The following is a 12,531-nucleotide window of genomic DNA, read 5'->3' on the forward strand; positions in this document are numbered from 1 at the left end:
CCTTTTTTTTTTTTTTTTAAACTGTAAGGGGCATTGTCAGTTTGGTAGGTGCAGTAAAAGATATGTTCAAATGCAAAGACATATCATAAGATTTGCACAAATTGCCTCATTCTTGCGAGAAGGGCTTGTGGTGAAGGTGCGGATGTGTGTGGAAAAAAGAGGACACGTACACTTACTGTATGTGGGGTGAGGGGCCTGGCTCTTCTTCTAGTGGGGATTTGATGCTGATGAGGTCTGTAATGGGAGAGAAAGGGGAGTGTGAGGGGAATAGATTGGGACCCTGCTCTTCCCTAAGCACTTCTTCCACGCTTGCCTATTTATTTCCCTCCCCATTTCCATGCGCCTTTGCTTTGACCTTTCTCCAGCCAATGACGGTAAAATCACATTCCCGCCAGAGTCACATCTCGCCTCTATATGATTTCCTTGTTTATTTTTTATTGCTGCAGTTGCTCACGACACACAGGGTGCAGTGTTTCATCCAAGGGGGAAGGGATAGCTTGTGACTCAGATAAATTGTACCTGTGACATCCTACATAAGCTTTGAATATGCAAATTAAGAGGCAGGCAGGACGGTGAACATATCCATTCATAGTCACGCTCGATGCTCATCTCGTTGTGCTTTTGCTTCAAATGCAATCTCTTTCAGGAATATGCAAAGCTTATTGGGGGGAAAACAATATGCACTCAACTGTCACTTCATCTGGCACACCTGCACATTTTGATCAGCACCAGAGTTTCTGTTGAGTTCTAGCAATACAGGATTAAATGATACACGCACACCAATATTATCCTAAAAAATACAGTAAGAGAACTGTGGGGAAGAATTGTTGCATCTCTAAAACCACATACAGTGCCTTGCAAAAGTATTCGGCCCCCTTGAACCTTGCAACCTTTCGCCACATTTCAGGCTTCAAACATAAAGATATAAAATTTTAATTTTTTGTCAAGAATCAACAACAAGTGGGACACAATCCTGAAGTGGAACAAAATTTATTGGATAATTTAAACTTTTTTAACAAATAAAAAACTGAAAAGTGGGGCGTGAAATATTATTCGGCCCCCTTGCGTTAATACTTTGTAGCGCCACCTTTTGCTCCAATTACAGCTGCAAGTCGCTTGGGGTATGTTTCTATCAGTTTTGCACATCGAGAGACTGACATTCTTGCCCATTCTTCCTTGCAAAACAGATCGAGCTCAGTGAGGTTGGACGGAGAGTGTTTGTGAACAGCAGTCTTCAGCTCTTTCCACAGATTCTCGATTGGATTCAGGTCTGGACTTTGACTTGGCCATTCTAACACCTGGATACGTTTATTTTTTAACCATTCCATTGTAGATTTGGCTTTATGTTTTGGATCATTGTCCTGTTGGAAGATAAATCTCCGTCCCAGTCTCAGGTCTTGTGCAGATACCAACAGGTTTTCTTCCAGAATGTTCCTGTATTTGGCTGCATCCATCTTCCCGTCAATTTTAACCATCTTACCTGTCCCTGCTGAAGAAAAGCAGGCCCAAACCATGATGCTGCCACCACCATGTTTGACATTGGGGATGGTGTGTTCAGGGTGATGAGCTGTGTTGCTTTTACGCCAAACATATCGTTTTGCATTGTGGCCAAAAAGTTCCATTTTGGTTTCATCTGACCAGAGCACCTTCTTCCACATGTTTGGTGTGTCTCCCAGGTGGCTTGTGTCAAACTTTAAACGAGACTTTTTATGGATATCTTTGAGAAATGGCTTTCTTCTTGCCACTCTTCCATAAAGGCCAGATTTGTGCAGTGTACGACTGATTGTTGTCCTATGGACAGACTCCCACCTCAGCTGTAGATCTGTGCAGTTCATCCAGAGTGATCATGGGCCTCTTGGCTGCATCTCTGATCAGTTTTCTCCTTGTTTGAGAAGAAAGTTTGGAAGGACGGCCGGGTCTTGGTAGATTTGCAGTGGTCTGATGCTCCTTCCATTTCAATATGATGGCTTGCACAGTGCTCCTTGAGATGTTTAAAGCTTGGAAAATCTTTTTGTATCCAAATCCGGCTTTAAACTTCTCCACAACAGTATCTCGGACCTGCCTGGTGTGTTCCTTGGTTTTCATAATGCTCTCTGCACTTTAAACAGAACCCTGAGACTATCACAGAGCAGGTGCATTTATACGGAGACTTGATTACACACATGTGGATTCTATTTATCATCATCGGTCATTTAGGAAGACATTGGATCATTCAGAGATCCTCACTGAACTTCTGGAGTGAGTTTGCTGCACTGAAAGTAAAGGGGCCGAATAATATTGCACGCCCCACTTTTCAGTTTTTTATTTGTTAAAAAAGTTTAAATTATCCAATAAATGTTGTTCCACTTCACGATTGTGTCCCACTTGTTGTTGATTCTTGACAAAAAAATTACATTTCATATCTTTATGTTTGAAGCCTGAAATGTGGCGAAAAGTTGCAAGATTCAAGGTGGCCGAATACTTTTGCAAGGCACTGTAACAGTGAACATAAAAAGATACAGTACATCTGGAAGGGAGCAAGGATACTTAACTTTCGTCTTCCAAACCACAGTCCCATCTGAATAGCCAAGCTTCTCACCGTATCTCCATGTTAACCAGTGTTCATGGTTCTCTCTCTAAAAATGGCAGATGGTGGACCAAAAAATGTTTGAAGCCAACTGGAAGTGTTGCCGCCGAATCCCTATTGAGCCCAGGTTTTTGCTGAGTCTGCTGGTACCACTCAGATGCCTCCAAAACCTTCCAGGCCAAAAAGCCTTGAAAGTTTGCCATCTTGGGCTAGGGAAGTGCTTCTCAATTATTTTCTGTTACACTTTATTTGCACTGAGCAACTTGGTATGCCACCTTATATTAGTCCTTTTCAAAAAATGAGCATATTGTGATAAAGTTCATTATTTTCTGTAATGTACGGATAAACATTAGACCTTCATATATTTTAGATTCATTACACACCAATGAAGTAGTTCAAGCCTTTTATTGTTTTAATATTGATGATTATGGCAATAAAAGTCAAGAAAAAAACAAAAATCCCTATCTCAAAAAATTAGCACATCATGAAAAGGTACTCTAAAGAAGCTACTAACCTAATCATCTGAATCAACCAATTAACTCAAAACCCCTGTGAAAGATTCCTGAGGCTTTTAAAAACTCCCAGCCTGGTTCATTACTCAAAACTGCAATCGTGGGCAAGACTGCCGATCTGACTGCTGTCCAGAAGGCCATCATTGACACCCTCAAGCAAGAGGCTAAGACACAGAAAGAAATTTCTGAGTGAATAGGCTGTTTCCAGAGTGCTGTATCAAGGCACCTCGGTGGGAAAGAAAAAGTGTGTCAGGAAACGCTGCACAATCAGAAGAGGGGACCGCACCCTGAGAAAGATTGTGAAGAAGGGACGATTCCAGACCTTGGGGGACCTGCAGAAACAGTGGACTGAGTCTGGAGTAGAAACATCCAGAGCCACCGTGCACAGGCATGTGCTGAAAATAGCAGAAGCACCTGACCTGGGCTACAAAGAAGCAGCACTGGACTGTTGTTCAGTGGTCCAAAGTACTTATTTCAGATGAAAGCAAATTTTGCATGTCATTCGGAAATCAAGGTGCCAGAGTTTTGAGGAAGAACGGAGAGAAGGAAATGCCAAAATGCCTGAAGTTCAGTTTCTAGTCCTCACAGTCAGTGATGGTCTTGGGTGCCATGTCAGCTGCTGGTGTTGGTCTACTGTGTTTTATCAAGGGCAGAATCAATACAGCTAGCTATCAGGAGATTTTGGAGCACTTCATGCTTCCATCTGCTGAAAAGCTTTATTGAGATAAAGATTTCAATTTTTCAGCACGACCTTGCACCTGTTCACAGTGCTAAAACCACTGGTAAATGGTTTACTGACCATGACATTACTGTGCTCAATTGGCCTGCCAACTCTCCTGACCTGAACCCCATAGAGAATCTGTGGGATATTGTGAAGAGGAAGTTGAGAGACACCAGACCCAGCACTGTGGATGAGCTTAAGGCCGTTATCGAAGCATCCTGGGCCTCCATAACACTTCAGCAGTGCCACAGGCTGATTGCCTCCATGCCACGCCGCATAGAAGCAGTCATTTCTGCAAAAAGATTCCCGACCAAGTATTGAGTGCATAGCTGATGTAATTAATTGAAGGTTGACTTTTTTTGTATTAAATAACACTTTTTTGTATTGGTCGGATCAAATGTGCTAATTTTTGGAGATAGGGATTTTTGTTTTTTTCTTGACTTTTTTGCCAAAATCATCAATATTAAAACAATAAAAGGCTTCAACTACTTCAGTTGTGTGTAATAAATGTAAAATATATGAAAGTCTAATGTTTATCAGTACATTACAGAAAATAATGAACTTTATCACAATATGCTAATTTTTTTAGAAGGACTAGTATGTTGCTAACAGTGCTCGCTGGTTTCAGTTCAGTTCAGTTTCAGTTTATTTGCATATCAAGATACAGTACATGGTCATACGCAAGCAGTTCACATTATAAGATGGGCGAAAAGGACACTCCAAAGAAGCTATTCAAAGCTTTTAACATGGGCCTGGTTGGAGAGCGCACACACACATACAATTAACTGTGGACAATTTCAAAATTCTGGTTACATTGAATTTGATATGAGACACCAGTAATGTTATTCAAAGAATCAGCATGTTATACATACATTGCTAGGAGATGAGTTTTTTCTTAAAGATGGAGATGGAGTGTGACATTTTAAGTGTTTCGTCAAGTTCATTCCAAATCTGTGGTCCTTTGCACACAATGCCAAAGCTTGTACAATTTAGCCTTCGTTTTTTCCCCGTGATTTGATTTTTTTCTTCTGGTAGTTTATGTGTTCTGAGGAGTACAGATTGAGATGAGGTCACCTAATTTATGGTTTAGTCTATAGATGATCTGATACATTACACATTTTGTTAATAGTTGTGGTCTTTAAGCTTCAGAAGCTGGTGGCGGTGAAAATTTATTTTATTTGGAGCATTAAACTCAGACCATGTTAGGGCACATATAACTTTTTTCTGCAGTATTTCAAGCTGTTTTAGATAATTTGGATATGTGTTGCACCATATGATATTACAGTGTTGTAAATGTGGTTCAAATAAAAGATTTATACAGAATTAGAAGGGCAGAGAGTGGGAGATAATGTCTCAGTTTAAAAAAAAAAGAGCAGCATATTTTGACAGTTTATTTGTAAGATCATCAATATGTTTTTTGAAATTAAGGTACTCATCTATATGGACCCCCAGGAATTTTGTGGAGTCGACTCTTTCAGTGTTTTCTCTGTTTATGTTTAGGCAGATTTGTTTAGTGGCTTGTTTTTTATGGGAGCGAAACACAATGTAATTTGTTTTATTGATATTTAGAGATAGCTTATTACATTTTAAACATTGGTCTGTTTTCTCTAATTCACTATTTACGATTTGCTCTAGTGCAGTTGGATTTTTATGGGAAAAGAACAAATTTGTATCTTCAGCAAATATTAATTTATGTAAAACGGATGAAGAATTAACAAAATCATTCATGTACAGGTTAAAAAGGAGGGGCCCAAGATGGAGCCCTGGGGGACTCCATGTTTCATGAGTTTGTAAGATGATTTAGAATTTTTACTGTTGACATACTGATGTCTTCCAGAAAGATAACTACGGAATCAGTCTAGTACTAGGCCTCTAATCCCATAATGCTCCAGTTTATTGATGAGTATTTCAGTGTTAATGGTGTCAAATGCTTTGGATAGGTCCAAAAAAAAAGCCAACTCGAAAGTCACCTTTGTCAATTGCATCGTAGACTTTTTCCGTTAAGTCAAGTGCTGCTATATATGTAGTTTTTTTTTTTTTTTTTTTCTGAATCCATATTGGGATGTTTAGTTTGTGTAGATACAGTAGTTATTGAGTTTGTTGTGGACTACTCTTTCTAAAGCCTTGGAGAGAGTAGGCAGAATTGATATTGGTCGGTAATTACTCAGATCATTTTCCTTCACAGATTTAAAGATTGGTTTGATTCGTGCAATTTTTGCTATTTGAGACACCACTCCAGAGAGTAGAGATAGATTGATGCAGTGGGTTAGAGGTGCAGTAATAATGTTTGAGATGCTTTTCAGAATTTTATTGGATATTCCATCTGCTCCAGCTGAATTTGAATTCTTCATATTAATGATTATTTTATGTACTTCACCACAGTTAGTTGGATTCTGAAAGAAAGAGCCCTGGTAGTTACCTGATAAACAGTCTCTGAAGGAGGCATTTTGAGGCTGACTGATTTTACTACATATGCTGCTACCAATGGAGACAAAATAATGGTTGAATTTGTCAGCAAGACTGTTATTTGTGGCGGTTGTGCTTGTATCGATATCATGGTCAGGGAACACAGGAGTTTTTTTCTCCTTTATTTAGGACCTTGTTTAGTAATCTCCAACATTTCTTGTAATCACTCTGAGATGTGTTTATCAATTCTGCATAATAATTACTCATCCTTTTCCTGATAATGTGTTTGTTTATTTCTATAATTAACATATTCATTTTTATTATCATAATTAGGTTGATTTATATATTTTTTTTGTATAATTTATTTTTGTGCTTCATAGATTTTAATATGATCTTAGTGATCCATGGATTTTGATTCAATGTGCTGCATTTGATATTCTTTTCTGGAATGGTTCTTTGAATTGAGTCAGTTATTTCTTTAGTGAGTCTCAAATGCAACATTAGCATCACTACAACAGTATATTCCATTCCATGCCTTGGGCTTCAAGTCCTCATTCAAATGTTGCATGGTTTCTTCTTTTAGTATTTTTATTTTGATTTCATGGTAAATGGGTGACAGTTTAATATGAAGGTCAATAAATAAATAGTACAATGGGAAAATGATCCGAAATTAGGTTTACTCATGTAAAACTGATAAAGCGGGTTGATTGTTGGCAACATTCGGCACGTTTTAATTGAAAAATAAAATAAAATAAAAATATAGGCTTATCAAAGTGATTGGGGTCTAATGTCTTTAAGTGGCGTCTCAATTGATTTGGCTTCCTGCTGTCTGCTACAAACATTTTTATACACAGTAAATAGACTGGTGTTTCCTCATCTCCCACTGTATTAAAAGTCAAAGCCAATCGCTACATATGCTTCGTCATATTTCCTCGTCTTGGCTCTTCATATCTCCAGTGTTCTTTGCTATGTGCTCTTGTTTGGTTCAAAAATACTGCGCACACTCTGAAAAAGAACGCCACTGCCACCCACTGAATGAATGTGCAATTAAACTTTCTATTCTAGTATGGCAAAAAGGTATGTTCCCCCACTATTTGAGAAGTACCGGGCTAGGGGATTGCTACCACAAAAGGCCACAAATACAGTCAGCTGTCTCAGCAATCTAGGCTTTGAAAACGGTGCCCTTGGACTCAATGTTCTCCAAGAACGTGGAAGAAGTTCTGTCATGGTTGGGAAACTCCTTCTAAGAGGGGACTCTGTCAAACGCTCCCAGCAGAAGTTTTATAATTTATTTATTTTTTTTCTATTCATTTTCTGCATCGCTTATCCTCATGAGGTTCGTGGAGGTGTTAGAGCCTGTCCCAGCGGCACAAAGCAATGTTTTACTCTCACAATCCTGCCAATGTCCAATTGGCCTACCATACATACTTTTGGGATGTAGGAGGACACCAGAGTAGTTGGAAAAAACCCACACAGGTACAGGGAGAACATGCACACAGGAAGGCCAGGGCCAGGGATTGAACCCTCAATCGCAGAACTGTGAGGCAGACGTGCAAACCATTCATTCACCTTGCCAACCCTAATATACAGTAAAATATGCAGGATTTAAATTAGGGCTGTCAAAATTATCGTGTTAACGGGCGGTAATTTTTTTTTTTTTTAATTAATCACGTTAAAATATTTGACGCATTTAACGCACATGCCCCGCTCAAACAGATTAAAATGACAGCACAGTGTCATGTCTACTTGTTACTTGTGTTTTTTGGTGTTTTTTCGCCCTCTGCTGGCGCTTGGGTGCGACTGATTTTATGGGTTGCAGCACCATGAGCATTGTGTAATTATTGACATCGACAATGGCGAGCTACTAGTTTATTTTTTTATTGAAAATTTTACAAATTTTATTAAAACGAAAACAATAATATTTAAAATTTCTATAACTTGTACTAACATTTATCTTTTAAGAACTACAAGTCTTTCTATCCATGAATCACTTTAACAGAATGTTAATAATGTTAATGCCATCTTGTTGATTTATTGTTATAATAAACAAATACAGTACTTATGTACAGTATGTTGAATGTATATATCCATCTTGTTTCTTATCTTTCCATTCGAACAATAATTTACAGAAAAATATGGCATGTTTTATAGACGTTAGAATTGTGATTAACTACAATTAATTAATTTTTATGAAGTTATTAACTCGATTAAAAATTTTAATCGTTTGACAGCCCTAATTTAAATATCAAGATATAACGCGACTAAGAAAATAGAACTACAAAAAGGTGATGTAAGTGGACAGCGTACAGACCATCACGGTGCTGGTTGACTGTATCATTGATTTTTTTTATGCTAATCGATTGAGTTACTGTATTTGTGAGAAATAGCATAGTGATCACTTTATCAATATCTAAATAATACGCCGATGATAGTGATGGTGTCACAACAAAGAAAGTGATGATAATTACAATCTTACAAAAATGTATATGATGCATCACAACACTGGCCAGCAACACTGATTTTTGATTCCACTGTACAAATCGACACACGATAACAATATACAGCAGACCAGTATTTCTGTAGCAGAAGCCTGAGTGGTTGAAAGCACGCAGCTATAGCAGCGAATGTATGCATATACATCGGCAAATATAATGACGTGAAATACTGTAGGAAACAATCCAGAATGGAGGGGGGGTATGAACGTATTCGTAGATATGTTCTGTGGCATGACCGCCTCAAACAAAAGAATACATCGAGCCAAAAACACAGATGGAAAACACTCCCTCTGTCTGTCCTCTTCCCTCGTGTACACACACACACAGACATTTCCTTCTCATCCTCCCATGCAGTTGTGGAAAGCAGATGCAGGCAGCCTGGCAGAGATTTAGAGTGTGTCGGTCCACACAAATGCAGCCATGTGACTAAAAATAAATGAATCTTCGGTTGAGGGAGAACCACACTCAAAGGTCTTAAAATAGCCGCTCAAACAAAGGCACGAATAAACGAGAAGGAGTGCGTGGGTTTTATTTTCAAGAGGAAACCACCCCCCACTCCCGCGCCCGTCTTTATCACTCTTCCACGGCAGCTACTCCCCGGTTGCTAGGTTACGACACTTGTGGCCGCCATCCTCGGCCCAGAGGTGCTCTTGCTTGTGTATCATGTTTTTTTTATGGGGTATATTTGTATTCTGATTTAGGGAAGCTGCACTAGTGAGGAGGTGCATTGGGGGTATCCTGCAGTTCAATTTGTAAGACCATAGCTTGTGCTTGACATGTACCATGGAAACAATGAGAATTCAAATTTGAGTGTGCTGTCACAGTGTGGGGATGTGGATGGGATAGAGGCCGGCATGTACAATACAGTCATGTCCATTTGGTAGGTATGTAATCGAGGTGCTGACGCTGTAAAAACGATTTTTTTTCTTTGCAAATTAGTTTTTGTCAATTAGGACGACAACGAAAATATTTAGTCAACGAAAACTTTTTCATGAGAATGACGAGACGATAACTAGCTAAAAACGTGTTTTGACTAAAACATAATGAGACGCATGCCAGTTTTCATCTGACGAGACAAGAACGAGACGAAAATGCGCAACAGTTTACGTCACATGTTCTCAACGTGTGACATTTATGTGTACTGTAGTTAGCCTGCATCGTTGCAGTGTCTGGCTGTGTCACTCGTGACGTACTGCACCCCCACTCATTCCCGACTCACCGGTGTGTCATTTCCAGTTTGCCCAAACGGTAAGATTTGTTTTCTTGGCCAGAGAGAATATGCAATATTGCTTTAGCCTTTAAAAGTCTGCGCTAATTGATCTCACAGACTAAATGTAACTCATAGCATTAGCATAGCATTCGCATGAGGCTAATGCTAACGGTGCGCGTCCTCTTAAACTCAGACTTTTTTTTTTACTGACAGTTCGTAACATCCAGGTGGGTATAATTAATTGAAAATAATGTAATGTTTTCCTGCTGAGTATGTATTATTACCAAGTTGTCCTTGTAGATAGATGGTACAATATGTGCTTGTCTGGCATTTTTCATTTGAAATAGCTGGAAACCTTTATTTATTTATTTTAGGAGCCAAGTTTTACCACACGTCAACTAAAACTGGACAAAATTAGTCTTGAGTTATAGTCAAAAAAAAAAAACTAGACAGACAAATTTTCAGAAGCCGAAATTTAAAAGGGCTGTCAAAAACAACACTGTTGTTTTGTGTCGACTCTTTTGCATCGATTACGTTCTTGATTAACTTACAGGTTCCATCCAATTTCAGTTGATAACAGACCCTGCTCTTAGCAGGCGAGAAATGCAAGGTCATGTAAAGATATAAATATATCAGTATTGTTTTCATCAACAATGACTAAAACAAAATATTTCGTCATCAAACATTTTTTTAATGATGATGACGAGACAATAACGAGCTAAAAATGTGTCTTTGGGGACTAAAACATAACGAGACAAATGCCAGTTTTCGTCTGACGAGACGAGAACGAGACAAAAATGCACTATAGTTTCCGTCACATGTTCACAACGTGTGCATTTAATGTTTAGTTGGCCTGCATCGTAACAATGTATGGTTGTGTCACTCATGTGATGTGTTGCTGCTCTCCAGTCTCCAGGCTTGCACACACAGTAAGATCTGTTTTATCTTGGCCAGAGAGAATATGCAATGTTGCTTTAGCCTTTAAAGGTCTGTGCTGTGTAATCATCAGACGCTAAATGTAACTCAAAGCATTAGCATAGCATTTGCGTTAGAATTAAGTTAATGCTAACGGCAAGTGTCGTCTTAAACTCTCGGACAACTTGTTTTTACATAGAATTCATGGCATCCATGTGGGGGTAATTAATTGAAAATAATGTACTGTTTTCCTGCTGAGCATGTATTATGCACATGATGGCGTTGTCCTTGTAGACGCTAACACATGTGCTCGTCCGTCAATGTTAATTCGAAAAGCTTTATTTATTTTTGGAGTAAATCTTGGGGGGATTTTGCAGACTAAAAAAATTTTAGTAAGCATAGACTAAAAGGAGACGAAATTGGTCTTGAGTTTTCATCAGCAAAAACTAGACGAAGACAAACATTATGAGATGTCTAAAATATGATGAAGACTAATAAGTATTATCGTCCAAAAGACTAAGACAAAATTAAAAGGGTTGCCAAAAACAACACTTATACTATATACATATACATATACATATATATATATATATATATATATATATATATATATACATATATATACATATATACATGTATATCTTAAATCATTAAATTTTACAAAGATTCCTACAGGTTTCAATAGAAATGTTCTTTTGATTCAAAAATTGGCAAATTAAGCGCTAGCATCTATCCATTAGCATCATTGCTAACCTGTGTTTGTAATTTTCACTTCAATATGAGTTGCTTTTTCCGTAAAACCAACTAGTGTGTTGTATTTTATGTTGTTTGAAGTGCTTCTAAAAATACTTGTTTTATTTGTGGAGGTATCTTCAAACAACCTTGTAGCAATGGCTTCATTGGCACAAAGAGGACACTTTTTAACAGTCCCTGAGGGAAGAAAATCTCAATGTGAAATAAAACACAACAATGAGTCATGCACTTTAGTGGGAACAGTTGTTGCCGTGGAAGTTCAGCTCTGCATAATGTGGGCCCAGTGTGTGAAGCGGCAAAAAAGCTGCTCAGTCCATGAAGGTAACTCTCTAATGTGGCTACGATTTTAGCAAAGACCCTAGTCGCTGTGAAGTCAATTCTATAGGGCTGGTTATATATATTCAAAAAATAAAATGTCCACCAGCTTTACTTTCCTGGCTTTTTCTTATCGTGTTCATTTTTATCATAATCCTAAATACTGGTGACAGAAGATGTCACATTTATAGTATGACACCAACTGAAGGTGCACATGCATGTGACTCTATGATGAGAATTTTTTTAAGGGGGTCAATCAGTGGCCACTTGATTACTGTATCTCCCGAACCAACTTTACATCATTTGCTCTGTTTGTAATTGCTCATGAATGTACTTTATCTCGTGCACCCCTTTAGAGGGATTGAGAAAAGCCGCTTTGTCGGTGAATTGCGCTGGATGTATTTTTTTTTTTCTCCACACAACATTGTAAACCAAAGGTATACATGTATGAAAGCACTCAACAAGACTTGAGTACACATAGAGCACTAGACAAGTACAGTGGGGCAAATAAGTATTTAGTCAACCACCAATTGTGCAAGTTCTCCTACTTGAAAAGATTAGAGGCCTGTTATTGTCAACATAGGTAAACCTCAACCATGAGAGACAGAATGTGGAAAAAAAAACAGAAAATCACATTG

Source organism: Corythoichthys intestinalis, chromosome 7 (assembly GCF_030265065.1).
Source record: "Corythoichthys intestinalis isolate RoL2023-P3 chromosome 7, ASM3026506v1, whole genome shotgun sequence".
Lineage (NCBI taxonomy): Eukaryota > Metazoa > Chordata > Actinopteri > Syngnathiformes > Syngnathidae > Corythoichthys > Corythoichthys intestinalis.